We start from the raw sequence: 21,193 nt of genomic DNA, 5'->3' as shown, positions 1-21,193 counted from the left end.
CTACTGGTAGATGTTAAAGGGAAACCATACTCTCTGAGGACTTTGGCTGAGGGGAAAGACTTCCTACGCAAGCTCCAACTACATTCCTCAACTGATCCCCCTCGACCGGTAGTCCAAGCCCCAGATTTCCTGACCTGGAATTGTTGCTATCATGGTCGTGTTTACTTTTTGATTGTCATTTCATATTGTTGGTTCTGGTTAGCTATGTGTATTACAGTTTGACTTGTTTGAGAATATATTATCTGTTTACTGTTTTTCTAGATGTTTTGACATAATTTATGCCTACAACATGCTATATCTTAGACTTTAGATGTGGTAAATGTCTATTTAATTGAGTCGAAGTTCGGCTTAACTGTTTTCAGTAATCACATATTTTTCTTACTTTTTTTCGTTATCTATGCTCTGGGTGGGAAAAGTAGGTATTCCACCAGGCCTCACCACCCCAACTTTTGGGGATTATTGCTTTTGAAGCTGTGTAAATTAATTTTCTTATTCGGGCATCGTTCTCGTTTACTGAATCCCACCCTCGAGCTCACCTCTTTTATAGAGCTCAGTTGTGGTAGCGGCCAGTCATACCTCTTGGCAGTCCAAGTTACATTCGCTGTCCCTTTTCTAACCCTTGTATTTGTTGGAATCTTGCTCTATTAGCAGAGTCCATTCCCAATTTTTTTTTCACTCATTTCGCCATGCCCTTCAAATGTATTTCCATTAATGTTAAGGGCCTCAATACCCCACAAAAATGCTCTCATTTGTTCCACTCCTTGAAACGCCTCCATGGCAACTGCATTTTTCTACAAGAAATCCACCTGAAATCCAGTGGCCACCCTTCCCTGGCTTCTAAACATTACCCAACTGTATATTACTCTAATAACGTTTCCAAGAGAAATGGTGTTGCTATTTTACTTCACCCATCCTTTCCTTTTGTATTATCGGAGATTAAATCTGACCCTGAAGGCCGACATCTCCTTCTGAAAGGTAAACTAGGCCATGAAGAAGTCACTTTCGCTAATGTCTACGCTCCCAACTCTGGCCACTATTGAATTATGGAATCATATTTATAAATTATATTAATAATATTAATATTTAATATATCATATATGATTATTAATATATGGATATATTTTAATTAATATGTGTTTATAATATATATCTGCAACTGTATTGTGTCAGGCTTACAAACTAATTGGCTGATACATATATGCAGTCCTTATACATATGACTTATGAAATTATGAAGTTATGATTCCTTAAAGAGAGTTCAGGCTTGAGATTACCGCTCTAACCATCTGATTATTTATTTACAGGCAAAATCATACCGAATAAGATACACACAGTGGTGACATATATGCTAATAATATTTATGCTTCCTTAATTAAAGAACAAACATAACAAAACACAATTCATAAACTTAGACAATTATTAACATAAAGTTTATACTTGCAAGTACATATTTACCATCCTAATATTTCTTATGTGTGGACATCCCTCCTCCTGAACTTAGCTTCTTCTTAACTCCGCATCTTCTCTCCTTCTCCTTCCCAACTCCTGACTTCTCTCTCACTGAACTCATGTATATATACCTATAACTTAACCATCTGCTGGTATATTCTCATAGGGTTTTCAATGCAAAAGATAATTATAGGTTTGCCATTTACATTCCACGGTATCATACAACAAACCTTGAACTGAGCTGCCTTGTCCTGCTCAAGAAGGCATGGTGTCATGAAACGTGTGGTGCCCACTCTGCCTCAAGCATGGAGAGTATTGTAAAATTCAGAATGTCTTTTCATCTAAAGTTCTGTTGTATTGACACGTTTTGCCTGAAGTGGTGTAGACCATGTTTTATCAATGGATGTGATCTCTTATTGTAATAGTTAATCTAAGATCCCTAGCTTGGCCTATACTGGACAATAGACAAACCAGTTTTATGATTGCCAAAGGTATTCTGGAGCTTGATTTCAATCTAACTGTAAGCACACCTGTGAATTCCAGTGTCCAAGTGACCAAAAGAGTTCTCAATCACATACCCAACTTCATTTATAGCCTTAAACCTGTTCAGATCACAATGACTCATAATCTTGCAGTAAAACACAAATATATACAGTATATCTATATAAACATATATATATACAAAACATTATTTCTTAAATTATCTACACATTTAACTAATATGTTCAAACCTATTTCATCTATTTCTTACTATAAAATATATTCACTGTACTATTCACTATGGTTAAAATCACCTTTTATCATTAATGATATTTTCATTCAGACAATATTTCTTTAATCTCAATATTCTTAAATTGTCACCCCCTTGTGGCCATGAGAAATTATTTTGATTGGCCACACATTAAACTACTTTTTGTTGTACCCATATCCATTAGTGTAACAATTGTGATTTTAAAAATCTCTAAAGTATCTTAGCTCACCTAACCTTATTTTACTTTATTTTAACTTAAGAAGACCATGACTGAGGTTTTATTCAGTATTCATGATGAAAATATTTGATACAGGCATTTGAATACCATAGCTCAATTGTAGACCTGTCTGGGTCGATGTGTTTTGGGCACTTTCTTGTTGCCTGCAGTGATTTGCTAGAAAAGGACTGTCATCTGTGTGATTTGCATTGCAATTGAAGATGCCTTGCGTTTGCATTATGGAGGCAGTTGAAGTAGAATTCTTCATAGCAGCTGCCACGTTGCTTGCCATTTTGCTGTTTGGTGCAGAGGGCTTTGTACTTTAGGTGCTGTGGTACTGATTTTGTTTTTTTTTTCCCACAGTTTGCACTCAGTATCTGTGATGACCCTCAGTAATATAGTCTTTATACAGTGTTTAGTGGTTGTGCGTTCTTTAAGTTTATCCAATGCCGCAGTTGTGACAAGTGTCCATATCTTTGTTGCTTTGCACAAAACAGGTTGTGATGTTGACAGGCATATATGATACTCCCTGACAAAGGCCCATACAGGTTGATACATGTAGGAGCATCATCAAACTAATAACAAGAGTGTTAACCCTAATACACTCCAAATCAATTCACAGAGCTCCACCAACATCTAGCACAAGCCTCAACTACAAGAGGGAAGGTGTCTTTGACAGATGGAGCATCCCAGTCACATGACCAGCAAAGCCAGTACCAGGAAGTGAAGGAAGACAGCAGGAGCAAGCAGTGGCCGCTAGACGCGCGGCGAAGACGGACAGAGGCGAACATCGGGACATGGACCAGGAGGGACAGGTAAGACTCTGTAAGAGGGGTGAGGACACCGTGGAGAGTCCTGATCAGGTCGTGAAGTGGTGCCCCCATTCTCCTCTAAGACTGTAGCCACCTCCTGTGCAATTCTGGCTGCCACGGTGCGCTTGTAACATAGTGTCATCGCTGTCACAGCCGGATCGCCAGTGAGGGCGGCGAGTCTGGAGTCCTCACACTTGAACCCCACATCCGATCCCCCCGCTAAACAAACAGGGGTACCCCAAAATTCAATCTTGAGACTTTGAAACCTCCAAAGCCACGGTTCACCTTTCAATCCAATACATTTATTTCCTTAGTTCCTATCCATCACTGGTTTAAATATTAATATCCACTCAACAATTAGGTGGGAAGCCACCCTTGGAGTGGTTATTATATTATACTCAACAATACACAATATATACTCTGGACATGTATATTGACTCTGAATATACCTAAGGTGTATTTACCCCACCGTCATATCCCCATCCCATCCTCCTCCACTTCCTCTTACATCTCTCCAGTTTTAATTTTATTTAATTGTGTGTGGATTTACATTCTCTGTACAAATATTATTCTACAAAACAGAGATGTATTTCATTTTTCATTATTGATTAGTAAAAGCATTCAAATACACACTACTGGTAATTTATTGGTTTCCTCAGGCACAGTTACTAACCTAACTTGTATCATATATGAAAGTCTTTTTTTTTTATTATTATTCTTTCTTTCCTTGCTTGTTAATAGTAGGTCTTATTGTCTTCAGGCAATAGTATGCAAATACCTGGTGTATATAAAATCTACTCCTTTTTTCTGAGATTTTCCTCACTGAATAAATATCCATACAATCTCAGGTCCCCTTATTCTACCATGTACCTATATGCTGTATTATCTTTTTTTTATATATCTCAGAACTAAAATAATCTTATACCAGTATAACCGATATAAAGGTGTTTCCTATTCTACCTATATTTTGACTAATATTTCTATTTAAAATGATTTGACATGTCTATAGCAACACCCTATCAATTCAATAAATTAATATAATTTTGCTTCAAACAGATATTAAATATAATTTAGGAATGGCTTTAAATATATCAAATTACATCCAGCATCATATAATATGCAGCCATGTGCATATACAGTAACTACAATGACCCTTCTGTGCTATAATTAATTCTCTTAGACTAGGTGCAGTCTGTATAAAGAGAGTTAATCACCCCACTTAATAATCTTGGCCCAATCTGTTACAACTGGGTATGCCATCCTTTATTAGATATTTAATTTAATTTGAAGCTTTGTGAAGGAAGCATAAATAATATCTACTGTGTAATTTAAAAAAACATTTACAAGGTATAATACAATGATATAATATATATATATATATATATATATATATATCAGACAAATGTTCACATATATGTGATTAAAGGTATATGAAGGGATGAGACAATTCTGCATAATCACAGTGAGGAGCTGTACAGTACACTGTTGTGGGTGTGTACATGTATTTTGAAAGACAAGTAATGATTACTGTGATGAAAAGGGTTAATGAAGACATTCCCCTTTCTTGTGAAACTGGAAAACTTTTGATTTGTCCTTATGTCAGTCCTTAGCGCTGCTATGTGGATTCTGCTGGATTGCAGCGATGAAATGGTTAATGGAGGCCATTTTTGCCCTTGTAAATTTCAGCCTTTTTGGAGTCTCGCATTCTTCAGCATACATGTTGCCAGGTTGACTATGATTCAAACAAAAAGAAATACAAAGAATACAGTATCACAGATATTTGCACAGTGATTTAACATTGCTTGCTATGCATTCTGTCTTATCTGCTGCATGTTAATGCCAAGTACAGAATTTATAGACCTGTGTCTTTAATGATCTATTAGCAAACAATTGTTTCTGGCCTGTGCCAGTCTTTCCTTTTTGTAGTATTCTGTGTCATTGACAGCACAAACGTCACTGCAGATATCCTGCAGGTTGGATTTAATCTGGTAACTTGTACTATTTGAACATGTGAGAGCTGCTCAAACCAAATCAAGACTATATTTGATATAACAAGTAAAAGTGATACCACCGTCTGGCTTCTGTTTGTACTTCCTGGAGAAGTGGCTTCTTCAATCCAGCCTTTCTTCAATCGCATAATTTGCTGTTCAGTGTGACTTCTTGGTCTTGAAGCATCTTGTAGCTCCTAAAAAATATTCTTGTGGGGAGAGAAGCTTGTTAAACCATGCCAGATACCTTTTTTAGGCCCCAGGACTTTCTGTTTGTCCACACCTGTAATAGAATGGTTAGCGCACCACAAAAACATTTTCATCCTGGTGATCCTTTTTGTCATTGTTAATTGGTCTGTGTTTTGCAGAATGGTACTCTGCATGTGGTCTCTCTGAGAGCCCACAAACATTTGCACCATCACTAGATGTCTCTGAGTGCTGGGTGGGGGTTACAAAGATTTTGGAACTTTTCGTGTGGATATGTACCCCCCAAATTAATATCATGGATCAGTCCTTTAAACATGTTTGCAGGTGAGTACATTTCAGGGTTTACCAGTGTAACATCTTCAGGTATCACTGGAGTTTGTACCATAGAGAACTTCTCTACCCCTGTGAGCAATTCAATGCTGCTGTTTGTGTCTAAGGCTGCTGACAGTTCACCTTTGCCTAAGGGCATAACAAATTCTTCATTCACATTGGGAACTCTGAGAGTGTATTCAGTAGAACACACATAATATGAGTTACAATGATCTTCCCCCTTGCTAGGAACAGTATAGGGGACATCTCTTGTTGCTTTTACCTTCTTTGCATTGATGCACTTTTTGAGGATCGATACATCACTTTCTTCCTCTATCAAAGAGGCCTGTTTATTTATGGTACGTGTGACCATAACAGTCTCTGTAGGCTGCACATTGATGCAGTCCTGCAACATGTAACTTTTATTCTCCATTTCAGAATCTTGTCTAATTAAGTCATTCCTGACTTCTGTAGACTCTGTGTACAGAGTCTCACAAACAGCAACACTATTTCTGTTGGGTGTTTCCATAACCTCAATTTGTTTGCTGTGTGTTTTTGTTATCGCTTCATGAGATATCTTGACAATTTAATTATAAACTGCCAGGCTTTTTTCTTCAAACTTTTTCTGTTTACTTCTGCCCTTTAAGGGACTTTAATAGTGAATGCATTTTTGCATTCATTTTCAGGCATGCTTTACTAAGACATGAACCTGATTTCTCTTTACATTTCTGTTTAGCTTCTAGAGTCACAGTTCTGCGCATTTTCCTAAATCCCACTGCAACTTTTTGCATATTCAACAGTGCACTCATTTTACAATGCTATATTTATATTTCTTACTTTAGTACACAAGATATCCTCTTCCTAAGATTGACCGGTTTCTTAAGGTTCCTCTAATATCTGGTACATACATTGATTTATTTGGAAGTACTAATTGACGTTCCCATTGTGCACATATTTTATTCTAGGCCTTTAAATTCTTTATTTGTAACCTATTCTACTGTGATCTTGTAATTTGCCAGCAAGTTTACAGCCCTGTGTGCAGCTCCTAATAAATATTGTATTAGTTAAAATAGAAATTTAATAATTCCAAGTCACCAATATTGAATGTTGGAATTTTATAATGTATATTGCACGAACACATTTATCCTAGGTTATACAGAATACAAGATAAGATGACACAATGGTAATACATTTTCATAGCTATATCCCCACCGTGATTCTGCAGATTTAGTTGCCAGTTTATAGCGTCTGCTACTCCTTATAAATATTATAATCAGATAATCAGATTCAGCAATATCAAGTTCCTTTGTGGTCGCCAATATTGATTTATGGAATCATATTTATAAATTATATTAATATTAATATTTAATCTATCATACAGTATATGATTATTAATATATGGATATATTTTAATTAATATGTGTTTATCATTTATATCTGCAAATGTATTGTGTCAGGCTTACAAACTAATTAACTGATACATGTATGATTTATGAAATTATGAAGTATACATACAGTATATACATACATACATGTATTCCTTAAAGAGAGTTCAGATTTGAGATTACCGCTCTTACCATCTGATTATTTATTTACAGGTGAAATCAAATCATACAGAATAAGATATACACAGTGGTGACATATATAATAATAATATTTATGCTTCCTTAATTATAGAACAAACATAACACAAAACACAGTTTCACAAACTTTGACAATTATTAACATAAAGTTTATACTTGCAAGTACATAGTTACCATCCTAATATTTCTTATGTGTGAACCTTCCTCCTCTTGCACTTAGCTTCTTCTTAACTCTGCATCTTCTCTCCTCCCTCCAACTCCTGATTACTCTCTCACTGAACTCATGTATATATACCTATAACTTAACCATCTGCTGGTATATAATCATAGTGTTTTCAAGGCAAAAGGTAATTATAGGTTTGCTATTTACATTCCAAGGTGTCATAAAACAAACCTTGAACTGAGCTGGCTTATCCTGCTCAAGAAGGCATGGGCCAGTATTTACTAAGAATCCGAGTTTGTCCGATTTGTGTTTTTTTTCTAAGTCCCAATCCGGGAATTCACTAAGCACAAATCTCGGCAGTGTTTGGACTATTCGTAATGGTTTGAATGACAACGTTCACAAATACGAATGAATAGACCATCGGTCAAAAGCGGCTGTTATTACATAGAATACGGGAATTCACTATTCATTTGTATTTGGGTGTTAGTCTCTGAGTGCTCAAATGCGGTCGTATTTTTTTGCGATTCGTTAAAAAAAGCGGCAAAAAAATAGACCTGCTTTTTTCAGTCGTGTTTATATGTGTTGCAAATAAAAAATCACTCCCACCTGAATTAGGATGCCTATAAAAGGATGTTAGGCCCATTTCAATACACCTACACTCAGAAATGGCAGCAGGACTGTGGGCCAGTGATGTTTTGTGTGCTGTGGGATTCCTCAGACTCAGACATCAGCCTGTAAGTAACCAGGGCCAAGAAACTGAACATGGTCAGCAGGTTGTACAGGTTCCGCGGAGGCTGCGCAGGCCTCGTTTTTTTAGGGGGCATTTAAACTTGAACGCATTGTCCGATGATAAGGTCATACAGATGTTCCGTCTAAATCGTAACAACATTTTCCGTCTGTATGACCTTGTCAAACTGGGCCTAGACCCTGAGACAGCACGCTCTCGCTCTGTCTCAGGCCTGCACAAACTCCTGGCTGTGTTGCACTTTATAGCTACTGGCAGCTTTCAGGCTGTGTCTGGGGATGTCATAGGAATCTCACAGCCCTCATTTTCCAGAATCTTAACACAGGTGATGTATACCTAACTACCTCTTCTGTTTTGTGTTTGTTTTAATTTCTCGGTGGCCAGTTCTGTCCTAAAATCTCATGTTTATTGTTCTTTAAAATATACACACAGGTGTTGGCTGTTTTGCAGCCCCACATCGAGGCCTCAATCTGCTTCCCTACGCAGGAGTCTCAGTGGCATGCCGTCAGGGTAGATTTCTATGAGCTGGCTGGCATGCCCAATGTGCTTGGAGCCATAGATTGCACACACATTCAGCTGAGACCACCTAGGGGCAGGCAGCACATATATACAAACCGCCATTTCGAACACTCCACAAATGTGCAGGTGGTTTGTGATGCAAATCTCAAAATAATGAGTGTTGTTGCTGGTTACCCTGGGGGCTGCCATGACTCCTTCATCCTCAGTCAGTCATCCCTCTTTGATAAGTTTGAGGACGGACAAATGCCAGATGGATGGCTGCTGGGTATGTAATTTGATATGTGTAGGCCTGCATATACTTTGTCCAAATACAGGGACAGATGTATTAACCTGTAGAAGGCATAAGGAAGTGAGAAACCAGTGATCTGTGCAAGGTGATAAAGGCACCAGCCAAACAGCTCCAATATGTAAATGAACATTTAGGAACAGATTGTCTGCTGCCTTTATTACCTTGCACATATCACTGGTTTTTCACTTCCTTATGCCTTCTACAGGATAATACATCTGCCCCTTAGTGTGTTACTTATGTGTTGCTGTATCTTAACATGTATCACGTTACTATATCTGTCTTTTAGGTGATGGAGGATATGGCTGTTTCTCTTGGCTTCTAACTCCATTGTCCCGACCTGATACCCCTGCTGAACACAATTACAATCATGCACGTAAGTCCATGTGGAATGTGATAGAAAGATGTTTTGGTGTGCTGAAATCTAGGTTTCGGTGTCTGGATAAGTCTGGTGGCCTTTTGTTGTATAGTCCCCCCGAGGTGACTCAAATTGTGTTCTGCTGCTGCTTTCTTCATAACATGTGTTTGCAACAACATCTGCCACATGTTGAGGAGGAGGAGGAAGAAAGCAGCCAGCAAGCAGAGGAATTAGAGACATCTGGTGATACTTGGGAGTACTGATGTAGGGAGGCAGGTTAGGCAAGAGATCATCAATCGCTATTTCTAAGGTAAGCTTGGTTTGCTTATTTCATTTGTTGTGTAATCATAAATATATGTTTTGCCTTTTTTTCAAAAAACCATTACTCAGAATGTGTCTGTCTCCTTGACACATACAAACATACCCTCGCTATATAAAAAACAAATGTCGCATGTGTATTGTGTGTATTTTTATTCTCAAAACAACAGATTATGAGTGGCATGCATTAAGTCTGGATAAGTGATTGTAAACTTGCAGTGCTAATTTCTTACAAGCCCACATCATCCATTTAGTATTTCACTTTATCATTGTGTGTAACGTCCTAATGCACAGGTTCACAAACTCGGCCCTCAGGACCACACACAGTGCATATTTTTCACGTAACCCAGTAGAAGCACAGGTGTATGAATTACTCACAGACATATGTTAAAAGGTTCACAGGTGGAGCTAATTATGTCACTTGTGATTCTGTGAGGAGACCTGCAAAACATGCACTGTGTGGGTTCCTGAGGGCCGAGTTTGAGAACCTGTGTTCCCAAAAAACACTCCTCAACATATAATATGTTAGCCTTGAGGAATACATGTGTCCCTATGTGTGATGCACCATCATATTTAAGACACACAAACTTACTGTAATCAGGAATAATTTATTTCCTAATGTTTGATGCTGTAAACTTGATGATGTGTAAGTAAATACACAGTTTGCCACACATATACATTATTATACACATTTTTTTGTTTTTTGTTGTAAAAGTACATATTTGTTTGTTTCAGCATCATGTGTAAAAACATTCTTACTAATTTTTAACACACACAAACATGTCCCAACAATACTGACATTCATTTTGACAATGTTTTTCAAACAAAACAAAGCCAACATATTACAAGCTTTTTACGCAACTCAATTGTGTTCTTCTTGTAATGTTGTATAGATAAGAAAGCTAAGATATGTTTCAATAACATTGTAATTTAGATTGTCTGCAGCAAAAGAGAATGATTGGAATCTAGAAAGAGTAATGATTAGAAAAAAATCAAGTGGTCAGTTTACTTCCTGCTAAAGACATTCTGCATGGCTGGCAATTATTGTATCTGCAGGAAAAGAGAATGATTGGAATCTAGAAAGAGTAATGATTAGAAAAAAATCAAGTGGTCAGTTTACTTCCTGCTAACATGTATGTGTGGCTCCATCAACATTTCCCTCCTCCAATACAAAAAAATGGTAAAGAATAAATGTGCGTACAAATTTTATGTTTTTGTTTGTACCACTTATAATTAATGATGTAGAAAAAAGTGTCAAGGAGCTAAGTGTTATATTTTTGTTAGCAAAAAATACACTTGCTAACTATTTTGAGTTACTTATCACAAATGTCTAACTTGTATTTTTTCACTTTTTTTGGGTGGCTGCTTGTCCTGCCCTTTGCCTTTAGCACTGTCATGTTGTCGTGCTCTGGTGGAGCGTCTTGGTGGTGATGAGACTGGCGTGATATTTAGAGTAGTCGTACCAGAACTGCTGCTTGTTTGCTGTTGGTGCATGCATCTGAGTGTTTCATTCAGGTTAGTGAGGGTGGCATTGAGTTCACGTGTAGCAGCATTTTGATTGTCTACTATTCGGAATAAACTTTCATTTATCTTTTGATTGTTTTGAAAAATGCTCATATAACTTTGCTGTTGTCTGTGCTGTTCTTCCATTATGCGCTGTAAGTTGCCCATGACCTGTGTAATGTCTGTACGCATGAGTTCCATGGTATTGCCTATTCTGGTTGTTTGTTCATTTTGTCTACTCAGATTTCTTGATATTCTTCTGAGGTGAGATGGTAGGCTTGCAAACATTTGTGTCTGCTTACGCAGGCAATCTTCATTAGTGGCCTGCTGTCTTGCCCAAATAGTCCAAAACACCTGATCAGGGCCTTGTGTTCCTGGTGTTGTTGGGCTGTGTTGTGGTGGTGGTGTGCTTTGCTGTGGTGGTGTACTCACAGGTGCTGGGGGACTCATTCCTTGCATTAATGGCTGCATTTCTAAGATGTTTGTCTCCTCCATGTCACTGTGTTGCTGTTGTTGCGGAGGGATGCTGTTCCCAGGACTCGAAGCTGAAATGTTAAACAAATCTCCGTTAGCTATCCATATGTTTGTGAAATGTAAACAAACCACTACACATGGAACACAATTCATTCACTGTTGCTTTCAACTATTCTGGCTAGCAACATCATCACTCATAGCTTAAATACATAAATATGCCTGTTTGAGGCAAATGTGTCTGGTTACTTAATTGTGAAAGCAAACACTTTAGTTTTATTGTAGCTCACACATACTCCACCATAAAAACACATTGGAATACATAATGTGTTACCTTATAGCTTTGTTCAAACAAACATAGTAATGTTTTTATATGTATTTTGCAATGTTACCTCAAGCACACATGTGAAATTTGGAAAAAAAACCTTACTTTTTGCAAACAAACCAACATGCTTTTTTGTTGCATCATCTTACACACAATGTCATACTGTATGGCTCAAGTGGACATACATATCTTTACTGGATGTGGACAAGGCCATTTAGCTTGGATTCCATTTCAGCTTTTACTTACTGCGGTAAGTATTTTAGTTTTTGATGTGTTTTGACTTAATGCGGTTATGAAAGATTTTGATTATGTTCTGACATTTTACACATTTTTTACAGTTTGATACTCACAATCAAGATGAGGGGAGTGTGTATGATGTCTTGGAGGTGTGTCCAAAATTTGGAGTGGGGGTACAGAACATACGGATGATAATCTTCGTGGCAGGGTAGCCTGCTGTGTTTGTGCTGGGACATACGACCTTGCTTTCTTTTCGGCCACAGGTTTTTTGTGGTGATGTCTTACATAAGTGCCACTTCTGCTGCTCCATACTTCTTTTGATGGACCTTTTAATGAAAGTGCAATTTTGTTATGGTCATTCCTTTACAAGCATACCCTATACTACAATGGACACTTTACCTGCTTCCGCAGCGTCATCATCATCAGATGTGATAGGAGTTACTGGCCGACGAGTAGTACTGCTTTTTTCTAACACTGTATAAAAAAAATATAAAAAAAATCATGCTATTGTGTATACATCCACCCATTATGCTTATAAACATTTATTCTTTTAGAAATGCTTGGTTTTTATTTAAAACAAACATAAGGACCAGAAATAAAAATAAATAAAAAAATAAAATAAAAACATTGACCAAAACACATATGCACTATGGCAACATCAACACAGGAAAACATGTACAGGACACTGACATAGGCCACAAGTTAAAGAAAAAAAACAAGAAAAAAAACACACACATCTTCATTTTGTATTGAAAGGAAAAATATTACAGATGCAATATATAAATTGCTCTGTGATGTGGCACTCCAAAGACACATTACCACTATATGATCCAAAACAAAATGTAGCCATTTTTATCACAATTACACTGCAGTGTGGTATCACGGTACAAATACAAGCAAAAAAAATAAAAAAATAGTATTATTGTAATTAAATAATTAACATTATCTAATAATGACATTACACATGTAAGTGGTTTCCAAACCACTTTCCAGTACTCCAGCCTCTAACATGACAACCACTGTTTTTTAAACATTGCACATGGATCACTAAAATATAAAACATTGGCCCTCATTCCGAGTTGTTCGCTCGGTATTTTTCATCGCATCGCAATGAAAATCCGCTTAGTACGCATGCGCAATGTTCGCACTGCGACTGCGCCAAGTAACTTTGCTATGTAGAAAGTAATTTTACTCACGGCTTTTTCATCACTCCGGCGAACGTAATGTGATTGACAGGAAATGGGTGTTACTGGGCGGAAACACGGCGTTTCAGGGGCGTGTGGCTGAAAACGCTACCGTTTCCGGAAAAAACGCAGGAGTGGCCGGAGAAACGGTGGGAGTGCCTGGGCGAACGCTGGGTGTGTTTGTGACGTCAACCAGGAACGACAAGCACTGAACTGATCGCACAGGCAGAGTAAGTCTGGAGCTACTCTGAAACTGCTAAGTAGTTAGTAATCGCAATATTGCGAATACATCGGTCGCAATTTTAAGAAGCTAAGATTCACTCCCAGTAGGCGGCGGCTTAGCGTGTGTAACTCTGCTAAATTCGCCTTGCGACCGATCAACTCGGAATGAGGGCCATAGTCACAATTTTTAAATAAAAAATGGACAAAAGGAAAACATTATTGCAGGACAATTCAGAGACACACCAAGTCCAAACTACACATGCAAAATATCTGTCAGAAAAACACATGACATACAATAAAGTAAGATGTTCCCTTGGCTTTTGTATAAAACATTAACCAAAACAATGTATTTGCTGACACACACTTGAAGATGGGAGTAATATGCAACGTCACATGACACACATTTAAAAAAAAACAAACAAACATAGAATGTAAATGCAAATACACATGCTCACCATTCTTCCTGGGCCTATCTGAATCCCGGACATGGGTTGCAGAGACAACTTCTGGAGGTATTACACTCCGCATGGGCTCCTCATACTCCAGATATCTTGCAATATAGGGCTGCCCACCACCGGTTTTCTGAGCCGACTTGGCCTCCTTGGCCATTTTGGACTTGACACGTCGCTTTATGTCATAGTACAGTTTGTGGCACGTGTCCTCCGTCCGCTTGACCACCCCCTCACTATTGACAGCAGCAACTACTTTCGCCCACAACACCGTCTTCCTCCGTGTTGGCACCTTGGCGGACTCAGGGCCAAATAGCTGCCTCTGATACTTCATCAGCTCACGCACCAATGCCACATTTTCTGCAAAACTAAACTTTACATTCCGCCCAGTCTTAGTAGTGGTGCGTGGCTGCGGAGCACTCTGACTGTCACTATCACTTGAGGCTGCTGCAGCAACCTCACCCACCTCCTCCACCTCACTAACCTCACTAACACTCACCTCCTCCACCTGACCAACCTCCTCCCCCTCACTCACACCCTCCACCTCTGAGTCAGACATAATTGTGTGTCTAAACAGTTAACACAGGAAAAAAAATGACAAACAACACACTCCTCCACTACCACTACACAACACACACACAAACACTGACAAGGGACTATAAAGAAAAATAACTTGGACTAAAAATGAGACAAAACCACAAAATACAAGACAACAAGAATGACAAGACGACTTTCAAACACAATACCACACTCAGAAATCGCTACCAACACTCCTCACCAAACCACAAATTCAACTACCTCCACAGCACAACCTCCCTCCTCCTCACCACTAACTAAACCCACGAGGTGCGGACGGTTTGGGGCGTATTTATATGGTTGCGCACAGACACTCCTACCATCTGAAACACAACCAATCACGAACGGGGATGAAAATCGAAACTGAAAGTGAAAATGCGGCCGCGGGAAAAAAAAAACCCTGCCGCGTTTAACTTAGGGGAAAAAAACAGCAAATACAACAAAAACACGTACACAAACGACAATGACGGCCGTAAATGTGCCAAAAAAACACGACTGCCATCGACATCGGAAAACACGACAACCATAAAGTCGACTGCTTCGTAACTTTGCATATATGGATTCAAAAAGTTGCATGACAATGCACCCGATACAAAACGAGTTTAAACACGACACAAACCGACTCAATCACGAATCTTAGTAAATATTGCCCATGGTGTCATAAAACATGTGGTGACCACTCTGCCTCAAGTATGGAGAGTATTGTAAAATTCAGAATGGCTTTTCATCTAAAGTTCTGTTGTATTGACATGTTTTGCCTGAAGTGGTGTAGACCATGTTTTATCAATGGATGTGATCTCTTATTGTAATAGGTAATCTAAGATCCCTAGCTTGGCCTATACTGGACAATAGACAAACCAATTTTATGATTGCCAAAGGTATTCTGGAGCTAGATTTCAATCTAACTGTAAGCACACCTGTGAATTCCAGTGTCCAAGTGACCAAAAGAGTTCTCAGTCACATACCAAACTTCATTTATGGCCTAAAACCTGTTCAGACCACAATGACTCATAATCTTGCAGTAAAACACACATATATACAGTATATCTATATAAACACATATATACAAAACATTATTTCTTAAATTATCTACACATTTAACTAATATGTTGAAACTTATTTAATCTATTTCTTACTATAAAATATATTCACTGTACTATTCACTATGGTTAAAATCACCTTTTATCATTAAAGAAATATTGTCTGAATGAAAATATCATTACTCTAAATATTCCTAAATTGTATATTATGCAGTTACCTACCTGGCAACACCACTCCCAATTTTTCAATACATTTTTCATATTCTTTCTGATTTTAGATGGGAGAAAACCCTGGTGGGAGGAGAGTTTAACACGGTCCTACTACCATCTTTAGATAAGTCAGGTAGTCTAAGTGATAGATTAGCTGTCCCTGGGTCAGCGGAGGCACGTGGCCAAGGACGGTCTATTTGATATATGGAGACCCCTCAATCCTGATGTTAGGGATTATACTTTTTATTTTACTGCCCACGACACCTATTCCCACATTGACCTGTTTTTCAGATGCTCCTCTTTTTCCAGCACTGCAGTTTATTCCTCGATTTCTCCTAATACTTGGTCTGATCATTCCTCTCTAGAGGCTTCCTTTGGACTCCTTGAGGCTACTTCTGGTAGACCCACATGGAGCTTAAATGAACTGCTTCTGAAACTTCCTCACTTTCAAGATTTGGTTAAAGATCGTTTGCAGGAATACTTCCATTTTAACTCTTCAGATGATGTACCTTTGCTTTCCCTACAGTATGGGAGGCACATAAATCAGTAGTTAGAGGACATATAATTCAGTTTGCCTCACGCCGCACAAAATCCCAGGAAGCATTGATAGCGTCTTTACACGCTGACATTGCCTTTTTAGATTGGGAACACAAAAAAATGCTGTCTAAAAAGTCCTATCTCAACTTTCTCAGAAACGTGCTGAGCTACAGGTTCTTTTGGCTGAACAGGTTGAGAGGAGCCTCAGATGGGCCAATCAAAAATTCTACAATAAGAGCAAAAAAGCTTATACTCTACTAGCCTGTAGACTGCGGTCCAAACAGGCCTTGCAGCTCACCTCTGCAATTAGGGATTCCTCTTGGAACCTGGTGTGGCATCCCAAGGATATAAATAGGATTTTTGCTCATTACTATGAAGTTCTCTACAATTTGTCTGCCCCATTTGACGCTTCATCTCATACTCAGGAAATTCAGCAATACTTGGATTCCTGTGCACTCCCCACCATCTCTGAGTCGGAGGCTCGGCCATTGGGGACCGACTTCACTGTGGAGGAATTTGCTTTTGCTCTCAAGGCACAGAAGTCGTTGAAGGCCCCTGGCCCCGATGACTTTACAATGGCTTACTATAAATTGTTTGCACAGCAACTTTCCGCTCAGTTGATCTGGCTGTTTAATGCTGTTCCACATGGAGCCCCATTCCATCCAAATTCTGCTACCTCTAGAATCATTTTTATTCCCAAACCAGGGACGGACCCTTCTCTTTGCGCCAGCTATCGTCCTTGATCAACACCGATCATAAATTGTTTGCCAAGATTTTGGCCACCAGATTGAATGGAGTGCTGCCTTCGTTAAAACATCCAGACCAGGTGGGTTTTATCCCACAGCACCAGGCCTCAGGTAATACCAGACGCACTATAGATTTAATACACTATTCTAACGTTAATAGGATTTCTCCAGTTGTCTTGGCCTTGTATGCAGAAAAGGTGTTTGACTGCCTAATGTGGCCTTTTATGTTTACCACACTGTCTTCAATAGGCATTTGTGGTAATTTTTTCCAAGCTATCAAAGCTCTCTACTCTCACCTGACATCAACTGTTATGACGAATGGCTTGCACTCCTCACGCTTTGTTCTGGGGAACGGGACGAGACAGGGGTGCCCTCTTTCCCCACTTTAATTTGCTATCTGCATTGAGCCATTAGCGGCTAGGATTAGAGCTAATCCTGATATTAAGGGAATCGAGGTGGGGAAGAATCAATATAAAGTATCTCTCTTCGCTGATTATATTCTTCTCACCCTGTCTAAACCCTTAGTATCTCTTCCTAATCTTCACTTGGAATTACAAAAATACGGCTCCCTTTCTGGGTACAAAATCAACAGCTCTAAATCTGAAGCTATGGCTCTTTATGTTCCTACTCAACTTCCCTCCACGCTTAATTCCTCCTTTTCCTATACATGGTGTCCTAAGGCTATCAAGTACCTTGGTGTCTTTATCACTAAATCTTACTGTCTTCTATATCAGACTAACTATTCCCCTCTGTTTCAAATGTTACATAAAGATTTAGAACGCTGGCACTCTCTCTCTATATTTCACGGTTTGGTAGAATCAATATGAATAAAATTAACCTTTTCCTGAGATTGTTGTATTTGTTTCAAACCCTGCCCATACCTGTTCCGATTTCGGCATTAGACTCCATGTAATCGAGCTGTAATCATTTTATTTGGGCACATGGTAAGCCGCGTATTCGCAAAACTGTACTAGCCAAACAGGTTCCTGACAGAGGCCTTGGTCTCCCAGTACTTGGTTCATATTATCATGCTGCCCATCTGAACCAGATTATATCATGGCACTCCGAACCCGGGTGCCGAAGATGAGTAGCTCTTGAAAACGATATGATTCCGGACGGCAGTGTAGACAAGATAGTCTGGCTCCCTGGATCGCATAGACTGGCCTCGGCTTGTGCAATTCCGACTGTACACTTTTCCCTTAAACTGTGGGACAAACTTCGCCTATCATTAGATCTAGCCCAGTTTCCCTCTCCTATGTCCCCTATATGGAATCACCCCAATTTCCCCCCAGGTTGTGATAGGAGCAGCGCCTCCTACTGGCAAAATCTTTCCATTATACGGTTCAATCAAGTAAAAGGCCAATCAGCCACGGCCACATTTGCCGACCTTGAATCTACCTACTCAATCACTGCCTTTTATCAATTTCAATATATTCAAATTATGAGTTTTGTTAATTCTCAATATCCATCCAAGAAATCGCGACTGCTCTCCTAATTTGAACACCTATGTTCCCACTCCTTATGCCAAAATGGCAACATTTCTGTCTTATATCACTCTCTCTTGACACCTACTACCCCTGAAAAAGAACCACATGAGTTAGCCTGGGAAGCAGAGCTCTTGACCACTGTTGATGATGAGGAATGGTCAACTATCAGGTCTAGAGTAGCTAAAGCATCTCTTAGTGTAGCGATCAGGGAAACCTGTTACAAAGTATACACTAGATGGTACTTGGTACCGTCTAAGCTTCATGGCATTTTTCCTTCATCCTCGGATCTCTGCTGGATGAACTGTGTAGGCACATTTTTTCATACCTGTTGGTCTTGTCCAATAATACAAGGATCCGGACACGTGTATGGGCATTACTAACTAGGATTCTGGCTACACGCATAATGGGCGATGTCACAGTGGCATTACAAAATGCCCCACTCCACACTGTCGATAAATGTTAGGATAAGATAATTATTCATGTCCATAATGCTGCTAAATCCCTCATCGCTAAGAACTGGAAATCCTCAACGGCACCATCACTGACTGCCCTTCATGCCCGTATCCATTTTGTGTCCTCTATGGAATACATAACGAGCTTACAAAACAATCTGTTGTCTGCTTCCCACAACATATGGGCCCCTTGGTATATCTTTTATTCTTCCCCTCTCCCTGTACTCTGCTGATGTCCCCTCTTGGTTCCACCCCCCCCCCCCCCCTTTGGTTTTTTCTTCTTTCTTTTTTTTTTATAGAATATTCATTTTGTTTCTTAGTTGTCCAGGGGTTCTGGAACTGGTTTCTAGATTATTCTTATTCATTTCCTGATGCCAATATCTTCAATACACTGTATTTTTTATGTCTTTGCTACTGGCATTTGTATGACATTTTGCTGATATCTATAGTGTACTGTTTTGTACTTCTGTATCAAAAATTGGATTCTATACTAAAAATAAAAATATTTTTTTTTTTTTTTAAAAGAGAGGCGAGCTTTCAAAGCATTTAAGTCTGACGGGCAGACGAAATCATTCCAGTTCTACAGGGAATATAACAAAAACTGCGAAAAAGAAATCAGGGCAGCCAAAATAGAAAGCAAAAAACAAATTGCAAAGGAGAGTAAAACAAACCCCAAAAAGTTCTTTAAGTATATAAATGGTAAAAGGTTAAAAAAGGAGACTATTGGACCACTAAAGGGCGAGTTGGATGTCTTGATTAATGATGATAGGGAAAAAGCAGATTTGTTGAATAAATTATTTTTATCAGTATTCACGAGAAAGGACTGTGGGCTGGATGGACTACACCCCAGGGTTCTAATAGAACTTAACTCAGAGCTATCGAGGCCCCTATATTTGATTTTCAGAGAGTCAATTACATCAGGAATGATACCAAAGGACTGGCGTATAGCAGAGGTAGTCCCAATATTTAAAAAGGGGATTAAAACTCATCCCAGCAACTATAGACCGGTAAGTTTGACATCTATAGTGGGGAAAATACTGGAAGCTATATTAAGGGATAGTATATTAGACTACTTAGATACCTCCAAGGTTATAAATAGGAACCAACATGGTTTTGTGAAGGACAGATCATGTCAAACTAACTTGATAAGCTTCTACGAGAAAGTCAGCGATAATACTGATCAGGGTAAAGCAGTGGATGTGGTCTTTTTGGACTTTGCTAAGGCCTTTGACAAAGTCCCACATAAGAGACTAATTTTCAAATAGAGAGAGCTTCGGGGGGAAACACTATTTGTACTTGGGTAAGTAATTGTCTGTACAACAGAAAACAGTGAGTAGTGATTAATGGGATGTGCTCTGAATGGGCCTCAGTGCTTAGTGGAATACCGTAGGGTTCAGTACTTGGGCCATTGCTGTTTAACATATTCATTAATGACCTAGGAGTGGGCCTAGAAAGCACAGTGTCAGTTTTCGCAGACAATACTAAACTGTGTTGAGTAATTAATTCAGACAAGGATGTTGAGTCTCTACGGAATGATTTATCCAGACTGGAGGTCTGGGCAGATAAATGGAGAATGAGGTTCAATATCGAAAAATGTAAAGTTATGCACTTTGGGACTAAGACCAATTGAGCAGCCTATAAAAAGAATGGGGAAAATGAAGGGATAACGTTAGTTGAAAAGGATTTGGGTGTGCTCATCGATAATAGACTTAGTAGCAGTATGCAATGTCAAAATGCAGCAACAGAAGCAAATAAGGTGTTAGCATGTATAAAACGGGGAATGGAGACATGGGAGAGTGTAATCCTGCCACTGTATAAATCATTGGTGCGGCCGCACCTGGAATATTGTGTACAGTTCTGGGCACTGCACTATAAAAAAGATAACTTGGAACTAAAAAGGGTTCAGAGGCGAGCCACCAAACTGGTTAAGGGGTTAGAGGCACTGAATTATGAGGAAAGACTTACAAGGTTAGATATGTTCACTCTGGAAAAGAGTTGGCTGAGAGAGGACGTTATTAATATTTTTAAATACATTAAGGAACAATATAAG

The 21,193-nt window shown here is 38.9% G+C and overlaps 1 long non-coding RNA gene across 2 annotated transcripts in view; it reads right to left on the bottom strand.

The window, feature by feature from the left end:
- LOC134949001 (uncharacterized) overlaps nt 1-21,193 on the bottom strand; it is a 175,760-nt gene that overhangs the window by 37,978 nt on the left and 116,589 nt on the right. Inside the window, exon 3 of one of the 2 annotated variants that reach the window (XR_010183080.1) lies at nt 4,282-4,960. The exons of the other annotated variant lie outside the window; for it this stretch is intronic. This is a non-coding gene — a long non-coding RNA (uncharacterized LOC134949001). Of the gene's footprint in view, nt 1-4,281; nt 4,961-21,193 lie in introns of those variants that run through there. 2 annotated transcript variants of the gene reach the window in all.

Source organism: Pseudophryne corroboree, chromosome 8 (genome assembly GCF_028390025.1).
Source record: "Pseudophryne corroboree isolate aPseCor3 chromosome 8, aPseCor3.hap2, whole genome shotgun sequence".
Taxonomy (NCBI): domain Eukaryota; kingdom Metazoa; phylum Chordata; class Amphibia; order Anura; family Myobatrachidae; genus Pseudophryne; species Pseudophryne corroboree.
The sequence above is the reverse complement of the archived record's forward strand: the minus strand, read 5'-3'. Positions and strand labels throughout refer to the sequence as shown.